This window comes from Etheostoma spectabile, unplaced genomic scaffold (assembly GCF_008692095.1).
Source record: "Etheostoma spectabile isolate EspeVRDwgs_2016 unplaced genomic scaffold, UIUC_Espe_1.0 scaffold00018917, whole genome shotgun sequence".
Lineage (NCBI taxonomy): Eukaryota > Metazoa > Chordata > Actinopteri > Perciformes > Percidae > Etheostoma > Etheostoma spectabile.
The window spans coordinates 102,135-114,562 of NW_022604566.1; the positions used below are offsets into that span (position 1 = coordinate 102,135).

General features: G+C 42.9%; 10 non-coding genes across 10 annotated transcripts; all 10 read left to right on the top strand.

Annotated features, from left to right (window-relative positions):
* The first annotated feature begins 1,037 nt into the window (after nt 1–1,037).
* trnap-ugg (transfer RNA proline (anticodon UGG)) lies at nt 1,038–1,109 on the top strand. Its single transcript has one exon. It is a non-coding gene; the product is annotated as a tRNA-Pro (tRNA).
* A 1,128-nt stretch (nt 1,110–2,237) lies between these two features.
* Nucleotides 2,238–2,309, top strand: trnap-ugg (transfer RNA proline (anticodon UGG)). Its single transcript has one exon. It is a non-coding gene; the product is annotated as a tRNA-Pro (tRNA).
* A 1,128-nt stretch (nt 2,310–3,437) lies between these two features.
* On the top strand, nt 3,438–3,509 carry trnap-ugg (transfer RNA proline (anticodon UGG)). Its single transcript has one exon. It is a non-coding gene; the product is annotated as a tRNA-Pro (tRNA).
* A 1,129-nt stretch (nt 3,510–4,638) lies between these two features.
* Nucleotides 4,639–4,708, top strand: trnap-ugg (transfer RNA proline (anticodon UGG)). Its single transcript has one exon. It is a non-coding gene; the product is annotated as a tRNA-Pro (tRNA).
* Nucleotides 4,709–5,836: 1,128 nt separating this feature from the next.
* On the top strand, nt 5,837–5,907 carry trnap-ugg (transfer RNA proline (anticodon UGG)). The gene has a single exon. It is a non-coding gene; the product is annotated as a tRNA-Pro (tRNA).
* Nucleotides 5,908–7,035: 1,128 nt separating this feature from the next.
* Nucleotides 7,036–7,107, top strand: trnap-ugg (transfer RNA proline (anticodon UGG)). The gene has a single exon. It is a non-coding gene; the product is annotated as a tRNA-Pro (tRNA).
* Nucleotides 7,108–8,228: 1,121 nt separating this feature from the next.
* Nucleotides 8,229–8,300, top strand: trnap-ugg (transfer RNA proline (anticodon UGG)). The gene has a single exon. It is a non-coding gene; the product is annotated as a tRNA-Pro (tRNA).
* Nucleotides 8,301–9,431: 1,131 nt separating this feature from the next.
* On the top strand, nt 9,432–9,501 carry trnap-ugg (transfer RNA proline (anticodon UGG)). Its single transcript has one exon. It is a non-coding gene; the product is annotated as a tRNA-Pro (tRNA).
* Nucleotides 9,502–10,631: 1,130 nt separating this feature from the next.
* Nucleotides 10,632–10,703, top strand: trnap-ugg (transfer RNA proline (anticodon UGG)). The gene has a single exon. It is a non-coding gene; the product is annotated as a tRNA-Pro (tRNA).
* A 1,124-nt stretch (nt 10,704–11,827) lies between these two features.
* trnap-ugg (transfer RNA proline (anticodon UGG)) lies at nt 11,828–11,899 on the top strand. Its single transcript has one exon. It is a non-coding gene; the product is annotated as a tRNA-Pro (tRNA).
* Nucleotides 11,900–12,428: the final 529 nt, after the last annotated feature.

Sequence of the window (12,428 nt, forward strand, 5' to 3'; positions counted from 1 at the left end):
TAATTGGAAATTATACACTTTCTAATTAATCCAAAACCGAGGACTTTGTTCACAGCAGTCAATTTGTGATTAATCCTTGACTTTGGCCTATTAAGGTTAGTAGGAAGCGAAATTGTAGTAGAGCATGTTGGCGACTTTGCATAGCCCTTTTCAACTACAGTTAACAGAAGAACTGAGAAGAATATGAGGCACAAATGAGCAGGACATGCCTCATGTGGCTTGTTGATCTAGGGCAGCCTGGTCTCACAGAATTCTGTGAAATGATAAAATCTATTAACGCTGCATTACGGGTGATGGCACGGAATGTGTGAAATTCTGTGTGGCCACCACGGAAATCAAAGCCAAAGGCAATGATTGAGGCAGAGAGAGACGACGTAGCGTTAGGAGCGACTACGGTAACGAGAAGTATGAAAGGCCAAAAATCCGCAAAGGGAGGTAGGTTGGGGTGTTGGACGGGTCAAACAGAAGACCCAGTAGAGGTTGATCGTGTCACGTTTCCTAAGCCCAACCGTAACCATCCTGTTGTTATTTTCCTAAACCCAACCTTCAAGTCGTTGACCCAAGTCCCGTTATTGCTTTTCTAAACCCAACCATTTATTGTTTTTCTAAACCCAACCGTCTCGTTGTTGTCCCGCGTGTCATGGAAACGTAAGCTCACCCACAAGCCTTACCTTAACTTAAAGGGGTTGTGTTAATTTTACGAATTCCGTGAAATGATCACAATCTGTTAACACTGCACTACGTGGTTGCGGCACAGAATGTGTAAAAATTCTGTGTGGCCACCAAGGAAAACAATGCCAATGTAAAGTCAAAGAGAAATGAGGTACCAAACCCAACCGTTTTTGACTTAAAATTCATTTTTAGTAAAAGGTTATGCTTCAAAACTATTCTGTTGTCCAATGTAATCAGAAACCTTAATCTGGCGGGGGAGCCATAAAAAGATCCAGTGCCAAACTACTTGACCATTGCTCTGCAAGTCAATGACTGATCGGAGCTGTATTTCCTCGATGAAAAATTGCTAAAATGCTGTTTTATGTGGCTCGTTGGTCTAGGGGTATGATTCTCGCTTTGGGTGCGAGAGGTCCCGGGTTCAAATCCCGGACGAGCCCAAAGGATAAAGCATGGTTAATATCAAATTCGCATTGAAAGTCCAGCTATGAAGCAGATCCAACCCGGCGATGGAAATAGGCCTATATGTCCATTTAGAGTAATTGGAAATTATACACTTTCTAATTAAAAAACCGAGGACTTTGTTCACAGCAGTCATTTGTGATTAATCCTTGACTTTGGCCTATTAAGGTTAGTAGGAAGCGAAATTGTAGTAGAGCATGTTGGCGACTTTGCATAGCCCTTTTCAACTACAGTTAACAGAAGAACTGAGAAGAATATGAGGCACAAATGAGCAGGACATGCCTCATGTGGCTTGTTGATCTAGGGCAGCCTGGTCTCACAGAATTCTGTGAAATGATGAAAATCTATTAACGCTGCATTACGGGGTGATGGCACGGAATGTGTGAAATTCTGTGTGGCCACCACGGAAATCAAAGCCAAAGGGATTTCAATGAGAAGATGACGTAGCGTTAGGAGCGACTACGGTAACGAGAAGTATGAAAGGCCAAAAATCCGCAAAGGGAGGTAGGTTGGGGTGTTGGACGGGTCAAACAGAAGACCCAGTAGAGGTTGATCGTGTCACGTTTCCTAAGCCCAACCGTAACCATCCTGTTGTTATTTTCCTAAACCCAACCTTCAAGTCGTTGACCCAAGTCCCGTTATTGCTTTTCTAAACCCAACCATTTATTGTTTTTCTAAACCCAACCGTCTCGTTGTTGTCCCGCGTGTCATGGAAACGTAAGCTCACCCACAAGCCTTACCTTAACTTAAAGGGGTTGTGTTAATTTTACGGAATTCCGTGAAATGATCACAATCTGTTAACACTGCACTACGTGGTTGCGGCACAGAATGTGTAAAAATTCTGTGTGGCCACCAAGGAAAACAATGCCAATGTAAAGTCAAAGAGAAATGAGGTACCAAACCCAACCGTTTTTGACTTAAAATTCATTTTTAGTAAAAGGTTATGCTTCAAAACTATTCTGTTGTCCAATGTAATCAGAAACCTTAATCTGGCGGGGGAGCCATAAAAAGATCCAGTGCCAAACTACTTGACCATTGCTCTGCAAGTCAATGACTGATCTGAGCTGCATTTCCTCGATGAAAATTGCTAAAACGCTGTTTTATGTGGCTCGTTGGTCTAGGGGTATGATTCTCGCTTTGGGTGCGAGAGGTCCCGGGTTCAAATCCCGGACGAGCCCAAGGATAAAGCATGGTTAATATCAAATTCAGCATTGAAAGTCCAGCTATGAAGCAGATCCACCCGGCGATGGAAATAGGCCTATATGTCCATTTAGAGTAATTGGAAATTATACACTTTCTAATTAAATCCAAAACCGAGGACTTTGTTCACAGCAGTCAATTTGTGATTAATCCTTGACTTTGGCCTATTAAGGTTAGTAGGAAGCGAAATTGTAGTAGAGCATGTTGGCGACTTTGCATAGCCCTTTTCAACTACAGTTAACAGAAGAACTGAGAAGAATATGAGGCACAAATGAGCAGGACATGCCTCATGTGGCTTGTTGATCTAGGGCAGCCTGGTCTCACAGAATTCTGTGAAATGATGAAAATCTATTAACGCTGCATTACGGGTGATGGCACGGAATGTGTGAAATTCTGTGTGGCCACCACGGAAATCAAAGCCAAAGGGATTTCAATGAGAAGATGACGTAGCGTTAGGAGCGACTACGGTAACGAGAAGTATGAAAGGCCAAAAATCCGCAAAGGGAGGTAGGTTGGGGTGTTGGACGGGTCAAACAGAAGACCCAGTAGAGGTTGATCGTGTCACGTTTCCTAAGCCCAACCGTAACCATCCTGTTGTTATTTTCCTAAACCCAACCTTCAAGTCGTTGACCCAAGTCCCGTTATTGCTTTTCTAAACCCAACCATTTATTGTTTTTCTAAACCAACCGTCTCGTTGTTGTCCCGCGTGTCATGGAAACGTAAGCTCACCCACAAGCCTTACCTTAACTTAAAGGGGTTGTGTTAATTTTACGGAATTCCGTGAAATGATCACAATCTGTTAACACTGCACTACGTGGTTGCGGCACAGAATGTGTAAAAATTCTGTGTGGCCACCAAGGAAAACAATGCCAATGTAAAGTCAAGAGAAATGATGTACCAAACCCAACCGTTTTTGACTTAAAATTCATTTTTAGTAAAAGGTTATGCTTCAAAACTATTCTGTTGTCCAATGTAATCAGAAACCTTAATCTGGCGGGGAGCCATAAAAAGATCCAGTGCCAAACTACTTGACCATTGCTCTGCAAGTCAATGACTGATCGGAGCTGTATTTCCTCGATGAAAAATGCTAAAATGCTGTTTTATGTGGCTCGTTGGTCTAGGGGTATGATTCTCGCTTTGGGTGCGAGAGGTCCCGGGTTCAAATCCCGGACGAGCCCAAAGGATAAAGCATGGTTAATATCAAATTCAGCATTGAAAGTCCAGCTATGAAGCAGATCCAACCCGGCGATGGAAAATAGGCCTATATGTCCATTTAGAGTAATGGAAATTACACTTTCTAATTAAATCCAAAAACCGAGGACTTTGTTCACAGCAGTCAATTTGTGATTAATCCTTGACTTTGGCCTATTAAGGTTAGTAGGAAGCGAAATTGTAGTAGAGCATGTTGGCGACTTTGCATAGCCCTTTTCAACTACAGTTAACAGAAGAACTGAGAAGAATATGAGGCACAAATGAGCAGGACATGCCTCATGTGGCTTGTTGATCTAGGGCAGCCTGGTCTCACAGAATTCTGTGAAATGATGAAAATCTATTAACGCTGCATTACGGGGTGATGGCACGGAATGTGTGAAATTCTGTGTGGCCACCACGGAAATCAAAGCCAAGGGATTTCAATGAGAAGATGACGTAGCGTTAGGAGCGACTACGGTAACGAGAAGTATGAAAGGCCAAAAATCCGCAAAGGGAGGTAGGTTGGGGTGTTGGACGGGTCAAACAGAAGACCCAGTAGAGGTTGATCGTGTCACGTTTCCTAAGCCCAACCGTAACCATCCTGTTGTTATTTTCCTAAACCCAACCTTCAAGTCGTTGACCCAAGTCCCGTTATTGCTTTTCTAAACCCAACCATTTATTGTTTTTCTAAACCCAACCGTCTCGTTGTTGTCCCGCGTGTCATGGAAACGTAAGCTCACCCACAAGCCTTACCTTAACTTAAGGGGTTGTGTTAATTTTACGGAATTCCGTGAAATGATCACAATCTGTTAACACTGCACTACGTGGTTGCGGCACAGAATGTGTAAAAATTCTGTGTGGCCACCAAGGAAAACAATGCCAATGTAAAGTCAAAGAGAAATGAGGTACCAAACCCAACCGTTTTTGACTTAAAATTCATTTTTAGTAAAGGTTATGCTTCAAAACTATTCTGTTGTCCAATGTAATCAGAAACCTTAATCTGGCGGGGAGCCATAAAAAGATCCAGTGCCAAACTACTTGACCATTGCTCTGCAAGTCAATGACTGATCGAGCTGCATTTCCTCGATGAAAAATTGCTAAAATGCTGTTTTATGTGGCTCGTTGGTCTAGGGTATGATTCTCGCTTTGGGTGCGAGAGGTCCCGGTTCAAATCCCGGACGAGCCCAAAGGATAAGCATGGTTAATATCAAATTCAGCATTGAAAGTCCAGCTATGAAGCAGATCCAACCCGGCGATGGAAAATAGGCCTATATGTCCATTAGAGTAATTGGAAATTATACACTTTCTAATTAAATCCAAACCGAGGACTTTGTTCACAGCAGTCAATTTGTGATTAATCCTTGACTTTGGCCTATTAAGGTTAGTAGGAAGCGAAATTGTAGTAGAGCATGTTGGCGACTTTGCATAGCCCTTTTCAACTACAGTTAACAGAAGAACTGAGAAGAATATGAGGCACAAATGAGCAGGACATGCCTCATGTGGCTTGTTGATCTAGGGCAGCCTGGTCTCACAGAATTCTGTGAAATGATGAAATCTATTAACGCTGCATTACGGGTGATGGCACGGAATGTGTGAAATTCTGTGTGGCCACCACGGAAATCAAAGCCAAAGGGATTTCAATGAGAAGATGACGTAGCGTTAGGAGCGACTACGGTAACGAGAAGTATGAAAGGCCAAAAATCCGCAAAGGGAGGTAGGTTGGGGTGTTGGACGGGTCAAACAGAAGACCCAGTAGAGGTTGATCGTGTCACGTTTCCTAAGCCCAACCGTAACCATCCTGTTGTTATTTTCCTAAACCCAACCTTCAAGTCGTTGACCCAAGTCCCGTTATTGCTTTTCTAAACCCAACCATTTATTGTTTTTCTAAACCCACCGTCTCGTTGTTGTCCCGCGTGTCATGGAAACGTAAGCTCACCCACAAGCCTTACCTTAACTTAAAGGGTTGTGTTAATTTTACGGAATTCCGTGAAATGATCACAATCTGTTAACACTGCACTACGTGGTTGCGGCACAGAATGTGTAAAAATTCTGTGTGGCCACCAAGGAAAACAATGCCAATGTAAAGTCAAAGAGAAATGAGGTACCAAACCCAACCGTTTTTGACTTAAAATTCATTTTTAGTAAAAGGTTATGCTTCAAAACTATTCTGTTGTCCAATGTAATCAGAAACCTTAATCTGGCGGGGGAGCCATAAAAAGATCCAGTGCCAAACTACTTGACCATTGCTCTGCAAGTCAATGACTGATCTGAGCTGTATTTCCTCGATGAAAATTGCTAAAATGCTGTTTTATGTGGCTCGTTGGTCTAGGGGTATGATTCTCGCTTTGGGTGCGAGAGGTCCGGGTTCAAATCCCGGACGAGCCCAAAGGATAAAGCATGGTTAATATCAAATTCAGCATTGAAAGTCCAGCTATGAAGCAGATCCAACCCGGCGATGGAAAATAGGCCTATATGTCCATTTAGAGTAATTGAAATTATACACTTTCTATTAAATCCAAAACCGAGGACTTTGTTCACAGCAGTCAATTTGATTAATCCTTGACTTTGGCCTATTAAGGTTAGTAGGAAGCGAAATTGTAGTAGAGCATGTTGGCGACTTTGCATAGCCCTTTTCAACTACAGTTAACAGAAGAACTGAGAAGAATATGAGGCACAAATGAGCAGGACATGCCTCATGTGGCTTGTTGATCTAGGGCAGCCTGGTCTCACAGAATTCTGTGAAATGATGAAAATCTATTAACGCTGCATTACGGGTGATGGCACGGAATGTGTGAAATTCTGTGTGGCCACCACGGAAATCAAAGCCAAAGGGATTTCAATGAGAAGATGACGTAGCGTTAGGAGCGACTACGGTAACGAGAAGTATGAAAGGCCAAAAATCCGCAAAGGGAGGTAGGTTGGGGTGTTGGACGGGTCAAACAGAAGACCCAGTAGAGGTTGATCGTGTCACGTTTCCTAAGCCCAACCGTAACCATCCTGTTGTTATTTTCCTAAACCCAACCTTCAAGTCGTTGACCCAAGTCCCGTTATTGCTTTTCTAAACCCAACCATTTATTGTTTTTCTAAACCCAACCGTCTCGTTGTTGTCCCGCGTGTCATGGAAACGTAAGCTCACCCACAAGCCTTACCTTAACTTAAGGGGTTGTGTTAATTTTACGAATTCCGTGAAATGATCACAATCTGTTAACACTGCACTACGTGGTTGCGGCACAGAATGTGTAAAAATTCTGTGTGGCCACAAGGAAAACAATGCCAATGTAAAGTCAAAGAGAAATGAGGTACCAAACCCAACCGTTTTTGACTTAAAATTCATTTTTAGTAAAAGGTTATGCTTCAAAACTATTCTGTTGTCCAATGTAATCAGAAACCTTAATCTGGCGGGGGAGCCATAAAAAGATCCAGTGCCAAACTACTTGACCATTGCTCTGCAAGTCAATGACTGATCGGAGCTGTATTTCCTCGATGAAAAATTGCTAAAATGCTGTTTTATGTGGCTCGTTGGTCTAGGGGTATGATTCTCGCTTTGGGTGCGAGAGGTCCCGGGTTCAAATCCCGGACGAGCCCAAAGGATAAAATGGTTAATATCAAATTCGCATTGAAAGTCCAGCTATGAAGCAGATCCAACCCGGTGATGGAAAATAGGCCTAAATGTCCATTTAGAGTAATTGGAAATTATACACTTTCTAATTAAATCCAAAACCGAGGACTTTGTTCACAGCAGTCAATTTGTGATTAATCCTTGACTTTGGCCTATTAAGTTAGTAGGAAGCGAAATTGTAGTAGAGCATGTTGGCGACTTTGCATAGCCCTTTTCAACTACAGTTAACAGAAGAACTGAGAAGAATATGAGGCACAAATGAGCAGGACATGCCTCATGTGGCTTGTTGATCTAGGGCAGCCTGGTCTCACAGAATTCTGTGAAATGATAAAATCTATTAACGCTGCATTACGGGGTGATGGCACGGAATGTGTGAAATTCTGTGTGGCCACCACGGAAATCAAAGCCAAAGGGATTTCAATGAGAAGATGACGTAGCGTTAGGAGCGACTACGGTAACGAGAAGTATGAAAGGCCAAAAATCCGCAAGGGAGGTAGGTTGGGGTGTTGGACGGGTCAAACAGAAGACCCAGTAGAGGTTGATCGTGTCACGTTTCCTAAGCCCAACCGTAACCATCCTGTTGTTTTTTCCTAAACCCAACCTTCAAGTCGTTGACCCAAGTCCCGTTATTGCTTTTCTAAACCCAACCATTTATTGTTTTTCTAAACCCAACCGTCTCGTTGTTGTCCCGCGTGTCATGGAAACGTAAGCTCACCCAAGCCTTACCTTAACTTAAAGGGGTTGTGTTAATTTTACGGAATTCCGTGAAATGATCACAATCTGTTAACACTGCACTACGTGGTTGCGGCACAGAATGTGTAAAAATTCTGTGTGGCCACCAAGGAAAACAATGCCAATGTAAAGTCAAAGAGAAATGAGGTACCAAACCCAACCGTTTTTGACTTAAAATTCATTTTTAGTAAAAGGTTATGCTTCAAACTATTCTGTTGTCCAATGTAATCAGAAACCTTAATCTGGCGGGGGAGCCATAAAAAGATCCAGTGCCAAACTACTTGACCATTGCTCTGCAAGTCAATGACTGATCTGAGCCATTTCCTCGATGAAAATTGCTAAAATGCTGTTTTGTGGCTCGTTGGTCTAGGGGTATGATTCTCGCTTTGGGTGCGAGAGGTCCCGGGTTCAAATCCCGGACGAGCCCAAAGGATAAAGCATGGTTAATATCAAATTCGCATTGAAAGTCCAGCTATGAAGCAGATCCAACCCGGCGATGGAAATAGGCCTAAATGTCCATTAGAGTAATTGGAAATTATACACTTTCTAATTAAATCCAAAAACCGAGGACTTTGTTCACAGCAGTCAATTTGTGATTAATCCTTGACTTTGGCCTATTAAGGTTAGTAGGAAGCGAAATTGTAGTAGAGCATGTTGGCGACTTTGCATAGCCCTTTTCAACTACAGTTAACAGAAGAACTGAGAAGAATATGAGGCACAAATGAGCAGGACATGCCTCATGTGGCTTGTTGATCTAGGGCAGCCTGGTCTCACAGAATTCTGTGAAATGATGAAAATCTATTAACGCTGCATTACGGGGTGATGGCACGGAATGTGTGAAATTCTGTGTGGCCACCACGGAAATCAAAGCCAAAGGGATTTCAATGAGAAGATGACGTAGCGTTAGGAGCGACTACGGTAACGAGAAGTATGAAAGGCCAAAAATCCGCAAAGGGAGGTAGGTTGGGGTGTTGGACGGGTCAAACAGAAGACCCAGTAGAGGTTGATCGTGTCACGTTTCCTAAGCCCAACCGTAACCATCCTGTTGTTATTTTCCTAAACCCAACCTTCAAGTCGTTGACCCAAGTCCCGTTATTGCTTTTCTAAACCCAACCATTTATTGTTTTTCTAAACCCACCGTCTCGTTGTTGTCCCGCGTGTCATGGAAACGTAAGCTCACCCACAAGCCTTACCTTAACTTAAAGGGGTGTGTTAATTTTACGGAATTCCGTGAAATGATCACAATCTGTTAACACTGCACTACGTGGTTGCGGCACAGAATGTGTAAAAATTCTGTGTGGCCACCAAGGAAAACAATGCCAATGTAAAGTCAAAGAGAAATGAGGTACCAAACCCAACCGTTTTTGACTTAAAATTCATTTTTAGTAAAAGGTTATGCTTCAAAACTATTCTGTTGTCCAATGTAATCAGAAACCTTAATCTGGCGGGGGAGCCATAAAAAGATCCAGTGCCAAACTACTTGACCATTGCTCTGCAAGTCAATGACTGATCTGAGCTGTATTTCCTCGATGAAAATTGCTAAAATGCTGTTTTATGTGGCTCGTTGGTCTAGGGGTATGATTCTCGCTTTGGGTGCGAGAGGTCCGGTTCAAATCCCGGACGAGCCCAAAGGATAAGCATGGTTAATATCAAATTCAGCATTGAAAGTCCAGCTATGAAGCAGATCCAACCCGGCGATGGAAAATAGGCCTATATGTCCATTTAGAGTAATTGGAAATTATACACTTTCTAATTAATCCAAAAACCGAGGACTTTGTTCACAGCAGTCAATTTGTGATTAATCCTTGACTTTGGCCTATTAAGGTTAGTAGGAAGCGAAATTGTAGTAGAGCATGTTGGCGACTTTGCATAGCCCTTTTCAACTACAGTTAACAGAAGAACTGAGAAGAATATGAGGCACAAATGAGCAGGACATGCCTCATGTGGCTTGTTGATCTAGGGCAGCCTGGTCTCACAGAATTCTGTGAAATGATGAAAATCTATTAACGCTGCATTACGGGGTGATGGCACGGAATGTGTGAAATTCTGTGTGGCCACCACGGAAATCAAAGCCAAAGGGATTTCAATGAGAAGATGACGTAGCGTTAGGAGCGACTACGGTAACGAGAAGTATGAAAGGCCAAAATCCGCAAAGGGAGGTAGGTTGGGGTGTTGGACGGGTCAAACAGAAGACCCAGTAGAGGTTGATCGTGTCACGTTTCCTAAGCCCAACCGTAACCATCCTGTTGTTATTTTCCTAAACCCAACCTTCAAGTCGTTGACCCAAGTCCCGTTATTGCTTTTCTAACCCAACCATTTATTGTTTTTCTAAACCCAACCGTCTCGTTGTTGTCCCGCGTGTCATGGAAACGTAAGCTCACCCACAAGCCTTACCTTAACTTAAAGGGGTTGTGTTAATTTTACGGAATTCCGTGAAATGATCACAATCTGTTAACACTGCACTACGTGTTGCGGCACAGAATGTGTAAAAATTCTGTGTGGCCACCAAGGAAAACAATGCCAATGTAAAGTCAAAGAGAAAGAGGTACCAAACCCAACCGTTTTTGACTTAAAATTCATTTTTAGTAAAAGGTTATGCTTCAAAACTATTCTGTTGTCCAATGTAATCAGAAACCTTAATCTGGCGGGGGAGCCATAAAAAGATCCAGTGCCAAACTACTTGACCATTGCTCTGCAAGTCAATGACTGATCGGAGCTGTATTTCCTCGATGAAAATTGCTAAAATGCTGTTTTATGTGGCTCGTTGGTCTAGGGGTATGATTCTCGCTTTGGGTGCGAGAGGTCCCGGGTTCAAATCCCGGACGAGCCCAAAGGATAAGCATGGTTAATATCAAATTCGCATTGAAAGTCCAGCTATGAAGCAGATCCAACCCGGCGATGGAAATAGGCCTATATGTCCATTTAGAGTAATTGGAAATTATACACTTTCTAATTAATCCAAAAACCGAGGACTTTGTTCACAGCAGTCAATTTGTGATTAATCCTTGACTTTGGCCTATTAAGGTTAGTAGGAAGCGAAATTGTAGTAGAGCATGTTGGCGACTTTGCATAGCCCTTTTCAACTACAGTAACAAAGAACTGAGAAGAATATGAGGCACAAATGAGCAGGACATGCCTCATGTGGCTTGTTGATCTAGGGCAGCCTGGTCTCACAGAATTCTGTGAAATGATGAAAATCTATTAATGCTGCATTACGGGGTGATGGCACGGAATGTGTGAAATTCTGTGTGGCCACCACGGAAATCAAAGCCAAAGGGATTTCAATGAGAAGATGACGTAGCGTTAGGAGCGACTACGGTAACGAGAAGTATGAAAGGCCAAAAATCCGCAAAGGGAGGTAGGTTGGGTGTTGGACGGGTCAAACAGAAGACCCAGTAGAGGTTGATCGTGTCACGTTTCCTAAGCCCAACCGTAACCATCCTGTTGTTATTTTCCTAAACCCAACCTTCAAGTCGTTGACCCAAGTCCCGTTATTGCTTTTCTAAACCCAACCATTTATTGTTTTTCTAAACCCAACCGTCTCGTTGTTGTCCCGCGTGTCATGGAAACGTAAGCTCACCCACAAGCCTTACCTTAACTTAAAGGGGTTGTGTTAATTTTACGGAATTCCGTGAAATGATCACAATCTGTTAACACTGCACTACGTGGTTGCGGCACAGATGTGTAAAATTCTGTGTGGCCACCAAGGAAAACAATGCCAATGTAAAGTCAAAGAGAAATGAGGTACCAAACCCAACCGTTTTTGACTTAAATTCATTTTTAGTAAAAGGTTATGCTTCAAACTATTCTGTTGTCCAATGTATCAGAAACCTTAATCTGGCGGGGGAGCCATAAAAAGATCCAGTGCCAAACTACTTGACCATTGCTCTGCAAGTCAATGACTGATCTGAGCTGTATTTCCTCGATGAAAATTGCTAAAATGCTGTTTTATGTGGCTCGTTGGTCTAGGGGTATGATTCTCGCTTTGGGTGCGAGAGGTCCCGGGTTCAAATCCCGGACGAGCCCAAGGATAAAGCATGGTTATATCAAATTCAGCATTGAAAGTCCAGCTATGAGCAGATCCAACCCGGTGATGGAAATAGGCCTATATGTCCATGTAGAGTAATTGGAAATATACACTTTCTAATTAAATCCAAAAACCGAGGACTTTGTTCACAGCAGTCAATTGTGATTAATCCTTGACTTTGGCCTATTAAGGTTAGTAGGAAGCGAAATTGTAGTAGAGCATGTTGGCGACTTTGCATAGCCCTTTTCACTACAGTTAACGAAGAACTGAGAAGAAATGAGGCACAAATGACAGGACATGCCTCATGTGGCTTGTTGATCTAGGGCACCTGGTCTCACAGAATTCTGTGAATGATGAAAATCTTTAACGCTGCATTACGGGGTGATGGCACGAATGTGTGAAATTCTGTGTGGCCACCACGGAATCAAGCCAAAGGGATTTCAATGAGAAGATGACGTAGCGTTAGGAGCGACTACGGTAACGGAAGTATGAAAGGCCAAAAAATCCGCAAAGGGAGGTAGGTTGGGG